Source organism: Dipodomys merriami, unplaced genomic scaffold (genome assembly GCF_024711535.1).
Source record: "Dipodomys merriami isolate MVZ:Mamm:240054 unplaced genomic scaffold, mDipMer1.0.p SCAF_204, whole genome shotgun sequence".
Taxonomy (NCBI): domain Eukaryota; kingdom Metazoa; phylum Chordata; class Mammalia; order Rodentia; family Heteromyidae; genus Dipodomys; species Dipodomys merriami.
In genome coordinates, this window is record NW_027203427.1 from 298351 (window position 1) to 314507 (window position 16157).

Below are 16157 nucleotides of genomic sequence, written 5' to 3' on the forward strand. Positions count from 1 at the left end.
TAAGAAAAAAGAAGTTGTCTGGGGTGGGGGTAGATGGATGGAGACTAAGGGCCACCCTTCTTTTCCAGTAACACTGTCCGTTCATTTTCTTTTAATGTATATTTTATTGTAAAGATATTGTACAGAGGAGTTACAGTTACATGAGTAAGGTAATGAGTCCATTTCCTATTGATCATTGTCACACCCTCCTTTAAAAACATTTTCTGAGGACAAATTTGTTCTGTGCCGGTTTCTTGAGACCCCACCCCTGGTGACTTTAGTTCTGGGCTTTGACAGGCATTTCAGCCAGCCTGCTTCTGGGCCAGGCCTGCAGCTCTGCCCACTACTTGAGGATTTTGCATGTGCATAGTGCACAGTCTACTGCCCTGAGAATTTCTTTATAGTCTGCTCACACCCTGTGCAGGAGTCAGTTGCAGTCAGCACACAGCATGGACATGAGGACTCCTGCTCAGCTCCTGGGGCTCCTGCTGCTCTGGCTCCCAAGTAAGGAAGGAGATGCTAGGAATTTACTCATCCCAGTGTTAACAGTGTTGCCTCATTCTTCATGAACGGTCTCAGAGCATAATTAATTGTGTTGATATTTGTCTTTTGTTTCCAATATCAGGTGCCAGATGTGACATTCTGATGACCCAGTCTCCATCCTACTTGTCCACGTCAGTAGGAGACAGAGTCTCTATCACTTGCAGAGCCAGTCAGGGCATTCGTGATTATTTACAATGGTATCAGCAGAAACCAAGGAAAGCTCCTTGCAAAGCAACTTGCAAACTGGGGTCCCATCCAGATTCAGTGGCAGTGGATCTGGGGAAGAGTACACTCTCACCATCAGCAGCGTTCAGCCTGAAGACTTTGCAACTTATTACTGTCAACAGGGTAGTAGTTACCCTCCCACAGTGATACAAGCCATAACATAAACCTCCCAGGGAAGCAGAAGTGAGAGGCTGGACTGCCCCAGCTGTTCCTCCTGGGGCCTTTTCCTACAGATAGTGCTTCTCAGCTAGAGCAAGGCTTGGAGGTTCAGTGGGGGTTTGGTCCAGGTGGTCAGTGACAATCTTCTCAATTTTATCTTTCTTCCATCTCAGACTCAGGGGCACCAACCAGACAAGGCTTCTGTTGTTTTATAGAAAACACAAATCTGTATTTCAGAGCATCTGTGATGTGGTATTCAGGTGGATATGATTTCTACTTGGTCACAAGAGAGACCTTTGCCTTCTCTTTCCTCCTCTTAAACTGATGCAAGCACTTCCTGACTTGCATAGTGTTTTCCCTTCTAAGTCTGAGATGAAGGCTCAGCTTGACTTTGTCTTAACATATTAGTACTCCTCTGTTCACTCTTTAAAATGAGGTCTTGCTGGGTACTGGTGGCTCATGCTGGGTACTGGTGGCTCGATCCAAACTACTTATGAAGCTGAGATCTAAGCATCTCAGTTCAAAGCCAGCTTGGGCAAGAAAGTCTTTGAGACACTTATTTCCAGTTAACTACCAGAAAATCAGAAGTGGAGCTGGGGCTCAATGTGCTAGAGTGCTAACCTTGAGCAAAATATCTCAGGGAGAGTGTACAGGTCCTGAGTTCAAGCACTATGATGGACAAAGATAAGGAGGTATTTTAGTAAAGTCCTGAGGCTGGTAATTCCCTAGATCAGTAGCAAGGACAGAGGGGAAGATGAAAATGAAATCTATAATATACTGAAAAATGAATGGAACTAGAGATCATGTTGAGTGATATAAGTTGGGATCCCAAAGCAAATTGTCCAAGGCCCCACTCATTTGTTGAACCTAAATGATGATGATGATGATGATGATGATGATGATGATGATGATGAAATAATAATAATAATCATTAAGTAGTAGTGACAATAAAAATCAATAATGGGTCATGAATGCCAAAAAGGGAAAATGTTTAAGGAGATAGATTAGGGGGAAAGGAAGGGAGCAAAGGCACTAATGATTGAATATGAATTAAGTATAATGTAATATATATAGTATAATCCATACATACACACATACATTTGTGAATAATGGATTCTATTACCTACTGTCAGAAATATGGTATGTGTTAGACAGGAAAAGACTGGAAATATAAAGTGAATAGTGAAAATTTTGAAAGTACAATGCATTTAGGTGTAGAATTATCAAGAAATCACTTCATGCTATTAATATACATAAAATACAGTTGAGCAAGAGGTAAAAACAAATAAAATGGCAAAATTTCACATAGAAAATACTGGGACTCTCTTGCAGAACTGTTTGAGGTAATCATTTAATATAATATAACCAAGACTAAACTCCAAATGAAAAGCTTACCTATTGATTTGTCACAAAGTTGTCACTAGTTGACAAACAATGCACACAAGGAGAAAAATCCAAATCTTGACCTTCTAAACCCTGGGAAAGCATGGGTAATACTGCCCTTTATCAATAACAGCAAGAAACTGGGGAGCTCTATTCTAGGCTTTCAGGGTACATAGGCAGCTGGGACCATGCTTTTAGAGGGGTCATGTCCCCCATGTGAAAGTTTCTATTTCATACTTTACTTTGAAAGTATAATCACACCTGATGACACTTCCACCAAGATTCCTGTACTGATGTTATTAAGTAGAGATCAGAAAGGTAAGAGAAGGATGGTTGACCCTGAAGATATGCAGCCTTGAAGGGAACATGGGCACATAACATGTGGGAGGTGAGAGGGGGCTGCAGTGTCAGTGCTGTCCCCAGCAGGTTCCTGGATTCCTCTGCAGTGAGCAGGTCACTACTTGTCCTCAAGGGCACAGATTGTATCCTGAGCTTCATGATGCTCAGGCTAAGAGTGAGGATGGGCTGTGTGGTGATTCTCAGGGTCAGAATTTAAAATGATGTGTTAAACAATTAAAATTATATTTATTAAATTGCTAATCTAATAGCTAAGTCAATGCATATGTACAATAGACATATAACTTCTGCATTCATTCCTTTATGAAGTGCTTTTCCACCTATATATAATAAGTACAACAACTCTGTCCTGAGGATCCTGCTGATTCCCCTCAGAAGCCCTGAAGCATCCTTCCCACAGAGTAAGCCCTGCTCTGAAATCTGGGTCTCTCAGACTTTCTCCTAGGTCTTAGACATCTTTCAGTTCATGCCCTAGATTATAATCACTTTCTTTTCTTGGAGCTCTTCCTTCTTCCAGGAAGATCCACAGAAAGCTCTTCTGGTCTCCCCTTTCTCCTATCCTCAGCTACATCTCTCAGACAGGAACTCCTTCCCTCACAACCCAGGCAAGTAGAAGCCAGCCCACATCTTTGGCTTGAGGTCATTGCTTCAAATTCTTCCATGTATTCCAGTTCCTGAAGTCTGTGAGGACTTGAGATCCATAAGACACATGTTGCTGAAGCCAGACCTGGAGCATGGATCATGAGAATTTAAAGTGTAGTCCTAAGAGCCTGGCTACTTACAACCCCACTTGAATAGGTATTCTTGGGGTCTCATTTTGTGACTCTATTATCATGTCCCCACTGATGTGCCAGGTGGCTTTCATACCTACCCAGCAGCCAGCTACATTTTCTTTATTTAGTACCAGCTTTGTCCTACAATGAATGGTAGAGAGAGCAAATTTCTCCCAGTAAAGGCAGTAACAGAGATTGACAGGCCCATATGAGAAGAACAGAAGATAAAGAGAATTTGAAGGGATCAGTATAGCTTTTCAACAGTAAAATTATAAATCATCATCAAAAGAAGGAGGAAGAACATGGTAAAATCCTCCTGGAGCAGTTATGTTATCATGTGGTGCAAATAGTCTTAATGTTGTGCATGTAGGAGGAGATTGTCAAATCAAGACTCAGATACAGTTTATATAGTGAGTGATACTGAAGAAGTCTCTGACTGGACAATGACTTAGCTGTGGGCTATATTACTTTGAGCAACTGTGTAACCTTTGTGCACCCATAGCCACTACTTCAAATGATAATGTTCAGTTCCAGGTGAATACTCTGCTCATCTGTTCCCAAATGTGACTTCCTACACTACGCAATGCAGTATGTCACCACATGCTGATCTCCATGTTGGGGCTTTCTAATTTCACTGTAGCTTCACATCCTGTGATCAGTTATTTTTGATTCCTCATGTGGAAAATGTCCTCTCGATTCTGTGTGGCTGTAGTTCCTTGTACATGGGATGTGTATGTAAGAAAGGGATAGGATAGAGAGGGATGAGGTAGAAAGATGAAAAAAGGTGACATCAAGGTACATTGTATTTATAAACTTACATATTTAATGGCAACTCTTTTGTACAACTACTTATAGATAATAAAATATATATGACAACAGAAGAAACCTGTATGAAGTTTTCATTTGTCTGCACTCCCATTTCCTCCATTTCTTTGTAGGTTATGGATTGAGTGCTGGGAAATGTATTTCCTGAAGAGATTGTAATGAGAGGAGTTCACAGCTGATGACACAGTGAGGGCATGGCCCATATCTCAGAATATCCAGGAAGGCATTGCCCAAGATCATGTTCACATGTGCCTCTTCCTGTCAGCAACTTGCAACCATAGCAAGAGTTTCAGGCAGTCTCAGTCCATGGAAAATGAGGTATTTGCATGAAATATGGAAGGGAGTCTTCTTAAACAGAACTATTTCTTGACCCAAAGGAAACAAACACAACTAACAAAGTAACTATTTCTTGACACAAAGGAAACAAACACAACTAACAAAGTAACTCACCTAAGTTCTGCATAAGAATATTTTTAATGCACATTTTGTTTAATCCTCATCTGTTTGTACTCAGGTTAGGGCTGTCATGACTATGTCACACTATGGTGTGTTAATAAAAATAGAACCAAGTGTAAGTTGAGGGGGCCAAGCATATGATTGTCCCACAGAATGGAAAAGGTCTGTATTAGCTAGGCATCAGACAAGAGCCTCATATCTAAAATATATTTAGAGCTCAAAAAATAAATACCCCAAAACAAATCCTTAAAGAAACAACCACATTAATATGTGGGCTAAAGACTTGAAGGAAGATTTCTCTGAAGAAGAAATAAGAATGGCCAATAGACACATGAAGAGTTGTTCAATATTTCTGGACATAAAAGAAATGCAAATCCAAACAACACTGAGATTCTGTCTCATTCTTGCTTCACAGACCCATGTAGCCTCCTCCCAATATGGATGACATTTTCATGTGCTGCTAGTTCTAAGACTCTGTTCATATATTCTAACATAATCTTCATTTTTAGGGTTCTATTCACTCTGCTTAGGCTTAGTGTCTTTAACCCAGGTGTGGAACATGGTGTTGTTTTTTGGTTTTTGGTTTTTGTCAGTCGTGGGCCTGAATTCTGGGCCTGGGCGCTGTCCCTCAGCTCTTCAACTCAAGGCTAGTCCTCTACCACTTGATCCACAGCACCACTTCTGGCTTTTTCTGCTTATGTAGTGCTGAGGAATTGAACCCAGGGCCTCAAACATGCAAGGCAAGCACTCTATCACTGAGCCACCTTCCCAGACTGTTCTCTTAATTATTAGAAGAGCCAACCAAGTGAAGGAGACATGTGCAGGTTTAGATACTTCAATGGGCTTCAGGATAACTGGAAATTTATGCTCCTTTTCAAGGATAATCTCTGCTTCTCAACACAGTAGCTTGGGTGAAGACACATGGACATTTGACATTACGCACAGAGCTAGGTTGGTAGAAAAGATGGTTTCACTGTGAAAGGTGTAAGCATTATGCTCACCTTTGGTCCTGAGCTCCAGCCAGACCTGAGCTCCTCCCTGCCCTGGAGTTCCTACCATAGAGCTGGCCCCTCCCTCTCTCTGCCCTGACCCACTAGAACTCCCATCTACCTCACTTCCTAACCCCTAAACCCTGCTGCTATCTAGATAGTGAAGGCTGCCATGCATTCTCTCTCTGGGAGAAATATGGCTCCTCTAATAAACCTTGTAATAATCTTTCTCCTGTGCCTGCCTGCCTCCACGTGATCCCCTGGCATGGATATGAAGCATCCTTTCATTGATCCTTTCATTGGTGGCCCTATGGGGCCAGGTTCCCCAGTGGATTTGCTACCCCCCTCCACTTCGGATGGGGGTCCGACCAGCTTCCCCAGGACTAACCTGAGAGCCTACACTCTGATGAACAGAGGACCCACAAGGTAACTTTCTTCTGACTGATCACTCTACCTGCTACCGGCTAATTAAGTCCTACCCCAGGCAGTGACCAGTTGACTGGAGTCCGGGTTTCTGATTTCTGTACCGCTTCCATCTGACTGAAATCTTGGCCAAGTGCCCTCTCTCCCCCCCTCCCCTGCCCTTTAGGCCTTCCATGGCCAAGGACCACTGTGGAGAGGGTGATGATCCTTCTCATGGGTAGGTCCTTGTTCGAGCTACATTGCACTGCTCTGCAGCTAGCTTTTGGCTCCGGTCACTTACCATGGAAAAGTACAGAACTAAATTTTCTTACAATCAAATTTGACCCCAAATTTATGTGAGCTCTCGGGCAATTAGACCTCTCTCTCTCTCTCTCTCTTTCTCTCTCTCTCTCTCTCTTTCTCTCTCTCTCTCTCTCTCTCTCTCTCTCTTTCTCTCTCTCTCTCTCTCTCTCTCTCTCTCTCTCTCTCTCTCTCTCTCTCAAGCATGGATGAGTTTAAGTTTAAACTCCTTCTCTGTGGACCCCCTCTTTTGTGGCCTTCCCTGTGAGGTGCCCCACTTCTGCAGCCTCCCCAGTGAGGTACCCACTTTTGCAGCCTCCCCAGCGAGGTACCCCCTCATTTGTGGCTACCCCAGTGAAGTACCCCATTTGTAGCTTCCTTCACAACTGCCCCTTCCTCTGTGGCCTCCTGTGTGAAGCCCCCACCTATGTGGCTTCTCCTGCAAGTCCCCCTCCCTTGAAGGGCCTCCTCTGTGAGGCCCCCATTGCCTTACTGGACCCCTCCTCTGCCTTTGTAGTGGGGGCAGAACCTGAAGCTCCAGTTGTGCCAGAAGCAATGCACCCTCACTGTCTAAATCTTTAGTTCGTTCTAGCATTGACCATGTGGCAGGTACGCCATCTTGGCTTCATGGGAGCTCAGCTGCTATCTTGCACCAACTTGATTTTGTGCCAACCTCAACTTGATTCTGTGACCTCTGACCTCTGACCTGACCAGCTGCACCATTATATCATGTCATGTGTCTGTTCTTGTCTCCTGTGTACTAAAAGTTTGTTGGTGGCCAAGTTTTGTGTTTTAAACTGACCACGTGATTCCATCATAATTAGGCAAAGTAAAATTCCAAAAAACTTAAATGGATGATTTAAAAATTCTAAGCCCTTTCTATAATCTGTGCACAAACATATGTATCTGTCTGTGTACTTGTCAAGGTTGCCAAGCACTCTGCTTACTAAAAATCTTTGTCAATGGAAGCTGTGATTAATTTAAATTGCTTTAAAACTTTTTGACCTGACTATAAGCCAAAGAAACTAAGGCTAAGGTTTTAATTCTCCATATTCTCCCCTGTGCGCTGATCAACTCCCTTTAAGATCAAGGGACCAAAGTGACTATGCCCAGGCACAGCTGCCTAAACCAGTGGCACCAGCCTGCAAAAGCCAGTGTAAACCAGGTCTTTAACCAGTATATATAGAAATTTTTGCAGGTAACCAGTGACAGATGCCACATACAAATGCTATAGCCTCACCCAGACTCTGGCCTTGTTCCATCACACGTGACCAAAAGCCTGCTAACTTGGCTAAAACACAAGCCACCTCAGATATTTGGCTTCTGTAAATGTTAATCCCTGCAAGTTAGACCATAGGGGTGTATGACCAAATGATAAACAGCCTAAAGGTAAAGGGTTTAGCCCAGTGTTTCAATGAAGCATATAAATGCAGATTAAAGTTGTAAGGTCCACTTCTGGATGGCCAGTAGACTCCACACTTCTCACAGCAAAAGTATCTGCCCAGTACTTGCATTACCTAGGCATCTGGCACACCTGGAAGAGGTCACATCTGGATTCAATGTAGCCACACTTTTCCCCACCCCTACCTTAGATAAGGTCTAGCCTAGGGCTAGACACTCTCTTTCCCAGGCCTTTCCCAGCTGCATGTAGTGCCAACAACATGGCCTGGTGCCAGCCAGAAGGATGAATAAACCTACCCCTTACTTGAATACCACATGCATGGTGCTGTTCTTACTCAACCTCTTTTTAAAAATCTTACAAAAGGAACTTTAGAAAAAGGGATTAAAAATGGAGTCCCCTTTGTGAAAATTTGGGAAGCTGTGGGGAGTGGCTGGCCTCCCAGACAAAATAGTTTAAAATTTAAATTGTGCTAAAGGTTTAGTTCAAGATAAAAGAGATAAATTAAGATTACCAGAGAACTGAGATTGTGTCCCTATTGAGATCTGCATAAATCAGTTTCCTAAGCCAGTCAGAAAAATGCTTTTATAAACCTGAGTGCTAAACAGGCTACCTTGCAGTAGCCCAAGGTATCAGCCACTTTAAACAGGCTGGCCAGAGGCAATGGGCGGTACTTAGAGCACCAATCAATGCCAGTTTAAAAACATCTACTGGGTTTTATTAAAAACTCTTGACAAGTAATTGTTAGTCAATTGTTAACAAGTTATAGGTAACTATCTCATTGATCTCTTTGTTGCTTTAATTGGAAATAAAAAGGGCTTTTGTAGCAAAGATTCCTTTTATCACAGTTCAAAGCCATCCTGGGCACAAAGAATCCCTCTAAAACTCCATTTCCCAGCTAATCAGCACAGAGCCAGACTGGAAGCATGGCTCAAGAGTCACCTCTAAGTTTCCAGCCGAAGGCTGAAAGTGGCATTGTGACTCTTACGTGGTAGAGCACTAGCCTTGAGCAGAAGTGCTCAGGGACAGTGCAGAGGCCTTGAGTCCAAACTGTAAATGCCAACTGGGAGAAGCTATCCCAGCAACAGACGCTGAGACACCCATCAGGACAAAGTCCTGACAATGGAAAATCATGGAGAGGACTAAGAGAAGATGATATCCTAAATGGAGTCACTTTATGCTCGTCCTTTCAAAATTAATCAAAGCCGGGAATTCAAGAGAAATAGTTGCTTGCCCTCCTAATGTCCATACCCATCTACCTTTTTTTTTTTTAATTTTTTTATTGTAAAGATACTATACAGAGGGTTACAGTTACATGAGTGAGGTAATGAGTACACTTCCTCTTGAACATTGTTACCCCCTCCATTGTTTTCCCCCTACCATCCCCTCCCTCCCTCCCTTCCCCAAGGTTCTTTTTTTTTTTTTTTGATTGTGATTAAGTGATTGCTTAATTTCCAGAAATTCACAGTATTGTGGAATAATGATGCTCATTTAAAGTCACAAGTTCATTCTAACTTTCCTGGAGCAAATTGTCTATCACAGTCTGTAATATATAACGGTGCTCACATGTTATATACCATATATGTGATCAGCAGCATGGGGATATTTGGTAGTGGTTCAACCAGATGAGTGGGAGTTCTTTGTTTCTTAAGTCCTGTTAGTTTTGTCATATCACCTAACATTTTGGATTTATCATCCACTTATCAGGGAGACCATGTACTGTTTGTCTCTTCGTTCTTGGCTTACCTCGCTCAACATGATTCCTTCTAGCTCCATCCATTTCCCTGCAAATGCTATTATTTTGTCATTTCTAATGGCTGCATAATATTCCATTGTGTATAGATACCACAATTTTTGGATCCATTCATCTGTGGTGGGGCATCTAGGTTGTTTCCATATCCTAGCTATTGCGAACAGTGCTGCAATAAACATGGAGGTGCACGTGTCCTTGTATATTGGTTCCTGTTGTTCAGGGTAGATGCCATCTACCTTTTAACTGGACAAAAAGTTAGCAATCTCGCCTTTGTTGCTTGCTATTTATATTTATAGTAGCTTCTGATTTTCTCCCCTACCCAGTTGCCCAAAAGATCCTAGACACCCCATTCCTGCCTTCTCTGCCCCGAGTCCAGTTATTCCTCCTTCCTTGTAACGGGCTTCAGTTGGGCATATACTCCAAATGAAACATTTCCAGCCCATGGCCAATGTGTATTCTCCTATGTCATTCATGTTAACTGACCTTGTCACCTTGTCAGCTTTTTGTCTGATATTTCCAAAAGTCTCTTTGAAGAAGATAACATCCCCCATCCAGGATACCACCTGGGAACAAGTCAAGGCCATCCTGTTCCTACAGGCAACCAGAGACATCACTTACATTGCCCTGCCTTGCCAAGTGCAGACCTGGACCCTAAAGACCCCAGCTCCAGGGATTCCTTGATGCCCCTAGGCCAGCAGGAAGTAGACAAAAGAGCCCAAGACACCCATCGGCTCAGGTATCTTTAAATATTTCTGCTACCCCCTTCTCAGGTTACTGTGATCCTAAAGCAGAAAAAGTCTTACACCCCTCCTCCAGGATGCTGGAGTCAGGTATGCTATATCTCCAATCCAAGACAGAAAAGGCAATTTCAGGTCTTTGATAGCTCCTTCTGGGAATCAATCCCTCCATGGCATATTCCCCTCTTGGGGCATTAACAACAATTTTTTGCCTTTTATTAATTGTCTTGAATTTTAGATAATTATTGCCATGGAAAAAGAAGGACCTTTACCAACCACTGTCAAGCAGATGCTTCTTGGATAGTACCCGGCTAATCAATGAAACGGTGACCCCAGACTACTTCACCCCTTTACAGCAGGATGCAGTCCAAAAGAAATGGCCTCTACCAATACCCTCTGGCCTGCTATCCCTATTTTAATTAAAAAACAGAGCAGGGAATGTAAGCATTATGCCCATTTTGGCCCTCACCTCCACCCAGACCATAGCTTCTCCCTGCCCAGGAGTTCCTACCATACAACTGGCCCCTCCCTCTCTCTGCCCAGACCCACCTGAACTCTCATCTACCTCACTTTCTAACCCCCAGACCCTGCTACTGCCTAGATAGTGGAGGCTGCCATGTTCTCTCTCTCTGGGGGAAATATGACTCCTCTAATAAACCTTGTAATAATCTTTCTCCTGTGCCTGCCTGCCTCCACCTGGTTCCCTGGCATGGATGTGAAGCATCCTTTCATGGATCCTTTCAAAGGGGGAAAAAAAAATTTCTAACAAAGACTTGCTTTTATGGATCTTCTGGGACAAGGAATTCAGAGATGTAGGAGCAAACAAGGTTATACTATACAATACACAAGTTTAACTATTTTCTTTTCAATGCCTTACCTTCTTATTTCACCACTAAGGATTGCATTATAGGACAGCAGTGCTGATAAGTCGGCACATAAGAATTATCAGTGAATCACAGCAATTCCAACTTTCTGCTCTGCAAAATAAAGACTTGTGTCCCGACCCACAGGACGTCAACTAGGGCAGTGAACCTAAGCGAGAAGGAATGAAGGGACAGGAGACAGGAAGAATGACAGCAAGACAGGGATTCTGATCAAGCTGCAAATATTTATTTTTCACACAGGGGTATTTATATGCTTGGAAGCTCTTTCATTGGCCATTAAGGAAGCTTTTTCATTGGCCGAAGTAGCTGTAGGATGTTTGCTTAGGGCAAGGTGAAAAGGTGGTAGGTCTTTAGCAGCTGCAGGGTATTTGCTTAGGGCAGGGTGAAAAGGTCGGATTCTGTAAACAGCCTCAAGATGTTCCAATGAGATAGTCAAGCCTATTATGTTGAGAGACTCAACTTTTGGCTCCTGACAGACTGTGACACATTTGTGGTGCCCAAAAGTTATCTGTAAATTTCTAGAACTAACACTTTAATGGATAGGTCTTGTCTCAGATGAGGAAAGAAAAAAAAAAAAAGAATCTTTGATTCTCAAAGAGATCAGTGGTGTGCTCCACCCACAGGAAAAGAAACTTCTGTTGCCTGAACTCAGTCTCCTGAGACTCAGAATGTGTAGACTTACTAAGATGAGACAGCTGTACACTGTGTTTAACCCTGACTAGCTGTTGATGATTTGCATGTGCCATCAACCCAGCCTACTGACCTCAGGACTTTTCTCACAGGTTTTCCTTCCCAGGCCAACTTCAAACTAGAATCCTGAGATCTCAGCCACCTGAGTAGCGAATACTACATGTAAGAGCCGCCAGAGCCTGGCAGAAATTATGTGCTTCAGTTTTTTTTCATTACTTTTCTGATATCTATTTTTATTCACATATTTTAGCTGAACCTATTACTGAGATTCTGGGATTCTCCATACACTTCTATTATGTACATTAATAATGTCTTTCCACTTTTTTTCTATGCTCACCCTCCTGCCCCCTGAACTGGAGCTCTTTTCAGGCCCACATGATTACTATTCTGTTTTAAGTTTCTTTAAATGAGAAAAACCATACATAATGACCTTTATTTTTTTTTGCCTGTTTTAGCAGAATGTCCTCCAGTTCCATTCATTTTGCTGCTGATTACAGGATTTCATGTTTCTTTATATATGTTGTATATATATGGTCCATTTTATCGCTACTTTCTCATCTGTTCTAGGATGCTTGATTGAATCCAAATTCACAGCATCACAGTAAATCTAGGGATGCAGAAATTCCTTTATAAATGTTACTTTTGTAAGTTGCTTTATTCCAGCTCATGTCCCAGACTATAAGCAATCTCCTTTCCTGTGTATACCTACTGTACTGATTGTAGGTGGAAAGGACTTTTGATCCCCACTTCCTCCTAAGTTTTAACCTCATCTCTCAGCTAGTCAGCTTCTTGCCTCCCAACCCTAGACAGTGTATGTGTGCCCACAGCTTGGGTTTGAGGCCATTGTCCCAAACTCTCCATGTTTTCCAGTATCTAAAGTCTGTGTAGACTTGAAATTTACAAGTCATGTCCTGGAGCATAGATCAGGAGAATTTAATATGTTATCTTCAGAGCTTGGCTTCTTTCGAAATCCTTGAGTAACAGCTTTTGGTGCCTCTCTTCCTCATCCTATCAATATATCCCCTACAATTTACCCGGTGTTTTTCACACCTATACAGTATCCAGTTGCCATCTTTTTATTTGAACCAGCTTCGTCTTTCAGTGCACGGTAGAGAAGTAAATCTGTACCAGAAAAGGTAGTAGGGGCTATTCAAGGGAACAGATGATAAGATTAGAAGTGAAATTTTAGAGGAGTGGAGGGAATGGGTATAGCTTTTAGGTAGGATTATAAATCACCATAAAAAAAGGGAAGAAGAAAATTGTAAAAATCTTCCTGAAGCAGTTCTGTTAGCATATGCTACAGAGAGCAATTGGCCCAGTCCTCATCCCTGTCTGCATCTCTTGGCAACAGAGTTACCATCACTTGCAGGGCCAGTCAGGGTATTAGCAATGATTTACATTGGTACCAGCAGAGAACAGGGAAAGCTCCAAAACTCCTGATCAGTTACACAACTACTTTGCAATCTGGGTTCCCATCAAGGTTCAGTGAGGTCAATTGGGAACAGGTTTCACTCTCACCATCAGCAAGCAGCCTGCAGCCTGAAGATGTTGCCACTTATTACTGTCAACAGAGTAATAGTTACCCTCCCACAGTAATACAAGCCATAACATAAACCTCCAGGGAAGCAAAGGTGAGAGGCTGGGCTGCCCCATCTGCTTATCATGGTGCCTGCATCTGCTGATAGAGCTTTTCAGATGCAGACAAACTTTGAAGGTCACTGGAAAGTATTGGGAGAAAGGTCATATAGGCATCTCCACACCCTAACCATCTGTCCTTCTTTCTGGACCAATTCAAATAAATCCACATATAGCTAGATAAAAATAGGCAATATGTGAATAAACAGAACATATTTAAGACATTTATGAAACCATATACTAGGTACAGTTACATAGTGACATATATTACACCAATGTTTACCAGTTTAATCAGAAAAGGGTCTTCCATGTACCATACAGATGTAATAAGAGCCATAAATTCATATTTAGTATTTATATATGGAACTATGCATGGAAGAAAGGGGTTGAGTAGAGAGGGATAGGGTAGAAAAATGAAAGAGGCTACATTGATCAAAATACATTGTATGAATAAACTATGTTTAATGGTCACTCTTTTATACAACACCTATATATAATAAAAATATAATTAAAAACAAAAATTGTGTGCGAAATTCTCATTTGTCATGACACTCATCTCTGTCCATCAGGCAGGATGTGGATGGATAGGGTTGAATCTCATCTGATTCAGAAAATCCACAGTAAAGCAGAGAAGGAGAGGACTGCTGGGAAATGCACTTCCTGAAGAGACTGTGATGACAGGAGCTCACACTGATGACCCAATAAGGTCATGGCCTAGCTCTCAGGAAGGCACTGCCCAAGACCATATTCGAATGTGCTTCTTCCTATCAGCAGCTTGTAACCATAGCCAGAGTTCACTCAGTCTCAGTCCACAGAAAATGAATATTTGCATAAATATGTAAGGATACTTCTCAAACAAAATTTCTTGATATATAAGAAGCAATATAATTGAATATGGATGCAATATTATATTTTTTGTCTTAGCATCACTTAGAGCATGTTACAAATACAAAAATTACAAAATGACCTCAGATGTACTGAATGTGAATCTGCACTTCAGCAAGTTAACAAATGATCCCTGTAAGGTTTAGGAAGTCGTATTAAGATGAGTATCAGAGGTAGAGATACACTTTTTATACCCCAGTCTATTTAAGAGTATTTCTATTTAAACCACATCTTTCTTTCTCTCATACCCTCCCCTCTCACCTCCCTCTCTCCCTTCCCCTTTTTCTCTCAGTCTCTCTCTCTCTCTCTCTCTCTCTCTCTCTCTCTCTCTCTCACACACACACACACACACACACACACACACACAGAGATCTGTGTCAATCATTTACTAAAACAAAATTATGGCATAAGTTCTGAATAAAGAAGAGTGTTGCTTAACGCACAGTGTTACAAATAAAAGTCCACGATGTAGTATCCTCATCTGTCTGTGCTCAGGTAAGGCCTGTCCTGTCGTGCCACAACAGTGTTAGTAAAGAGGGAACAAGCTGCAGATGAGATGGCCAAGCATATGGTTGTGGTCACTTCATAACAAATGACTGTTATGAGAACTGACTCAATCCATGATAGCAGATTTAATCCTCCTGATGGCAGGAAATCTGACAGCCTGCTCACTTCCCATAAGGCATCACTGCTCAAGGCCATGTGGTCCATTGAGCCATCAGCACGTCTCTTTCTCCATGTGCTCCTTCTTCACAAGCACAGAGATTTTGGAGACAAGAAGTAGAGACAGAGCACTCTGACACAAATAAACAAGACTAGTTAACTAGATTGGTACTGCAGACATTTAAAGATTTTATGTTAATTAAAGGTAATGAGAAATATATTTATATAAATATGTATTAATATAATTATCTTGAAGTAGTTACATCAATACATTTCAACTCAACATCTCTATGTATGAGTATAATACATCTTGAGTGAATTCAACCTTCCATTACATTCCAGGTAGGATTTTTAAGAAATACATTGATTAATTTGCTGTAAAAATATAGTACAGAACAATGACAGGATATTGTTGTATCAAAATGGTTACATTGAATATACATATATATGAATATATATTCACACTTTCATGCATAAACATTTCTGTCATATTTTTCATTTTAAGACAATTTGGTCATTACCTATAAGAGAAAAATTGCACTCCCTGTCAATTTTTTTTTGCCCTAAGTCGTAATAGGAAGTTCTTATGGAAACAGTTTCTAACACTTGTAGCTAATATCCATGAACAGATCGTCTGGTAACTATGGATATCAGATGCCTCTTCATCTACTCAACTCTCTGCTCTTAGTGGTCAATTCCCTTGAGGATCACTGAGCATAGAGGGTACTGTGCCTTTCCCTAGACTAGCTGAGGAGTTTCATGGAAGCTAAGGCATGATATCTAAGCCTGCCTATTATTGGGTCCCTGATACTGTTCTATAGGGTGAGAGCATATGTACCCTATACTTCTTGGAAAAACAGAACTTTTACAGTGGGATCCTTCTTTCCAGTGCTGCAGAAACCATGTAATTTTTTGGTTATTACCAAACACTGAACACATCTCTTGTCACTTTTCTTAGAAGAGCAGGCTTTATCCTCCATTTTTCTTTCCTCACACTGTTGCCCCCACCTGGCTATTTGCATATCACTCCCTAAGGAGGACCTTCCTTTCTAAGTCTGAAATAAATATTGAGTGCTGAACTTGCCTTGACCTGTCAAGACTCCTCATTTCGCTCCTAAAA

At 41.8% G+C, this 16157-nt stretch overlaps 1 pseudogene; it reads left to right on the forward strand.

Moving 5' to 3' along the window:
- Positions 1 to 405: 405 nt before the first annotated feature.
- On the forward strand, positions 406 to 911 carry LOC138833359 (immunoglobulin kappa variable 1-9-like; annotated as a pseudogene).
- Positions 912 to 16157: the final 15246 nt, after the last annotated feature.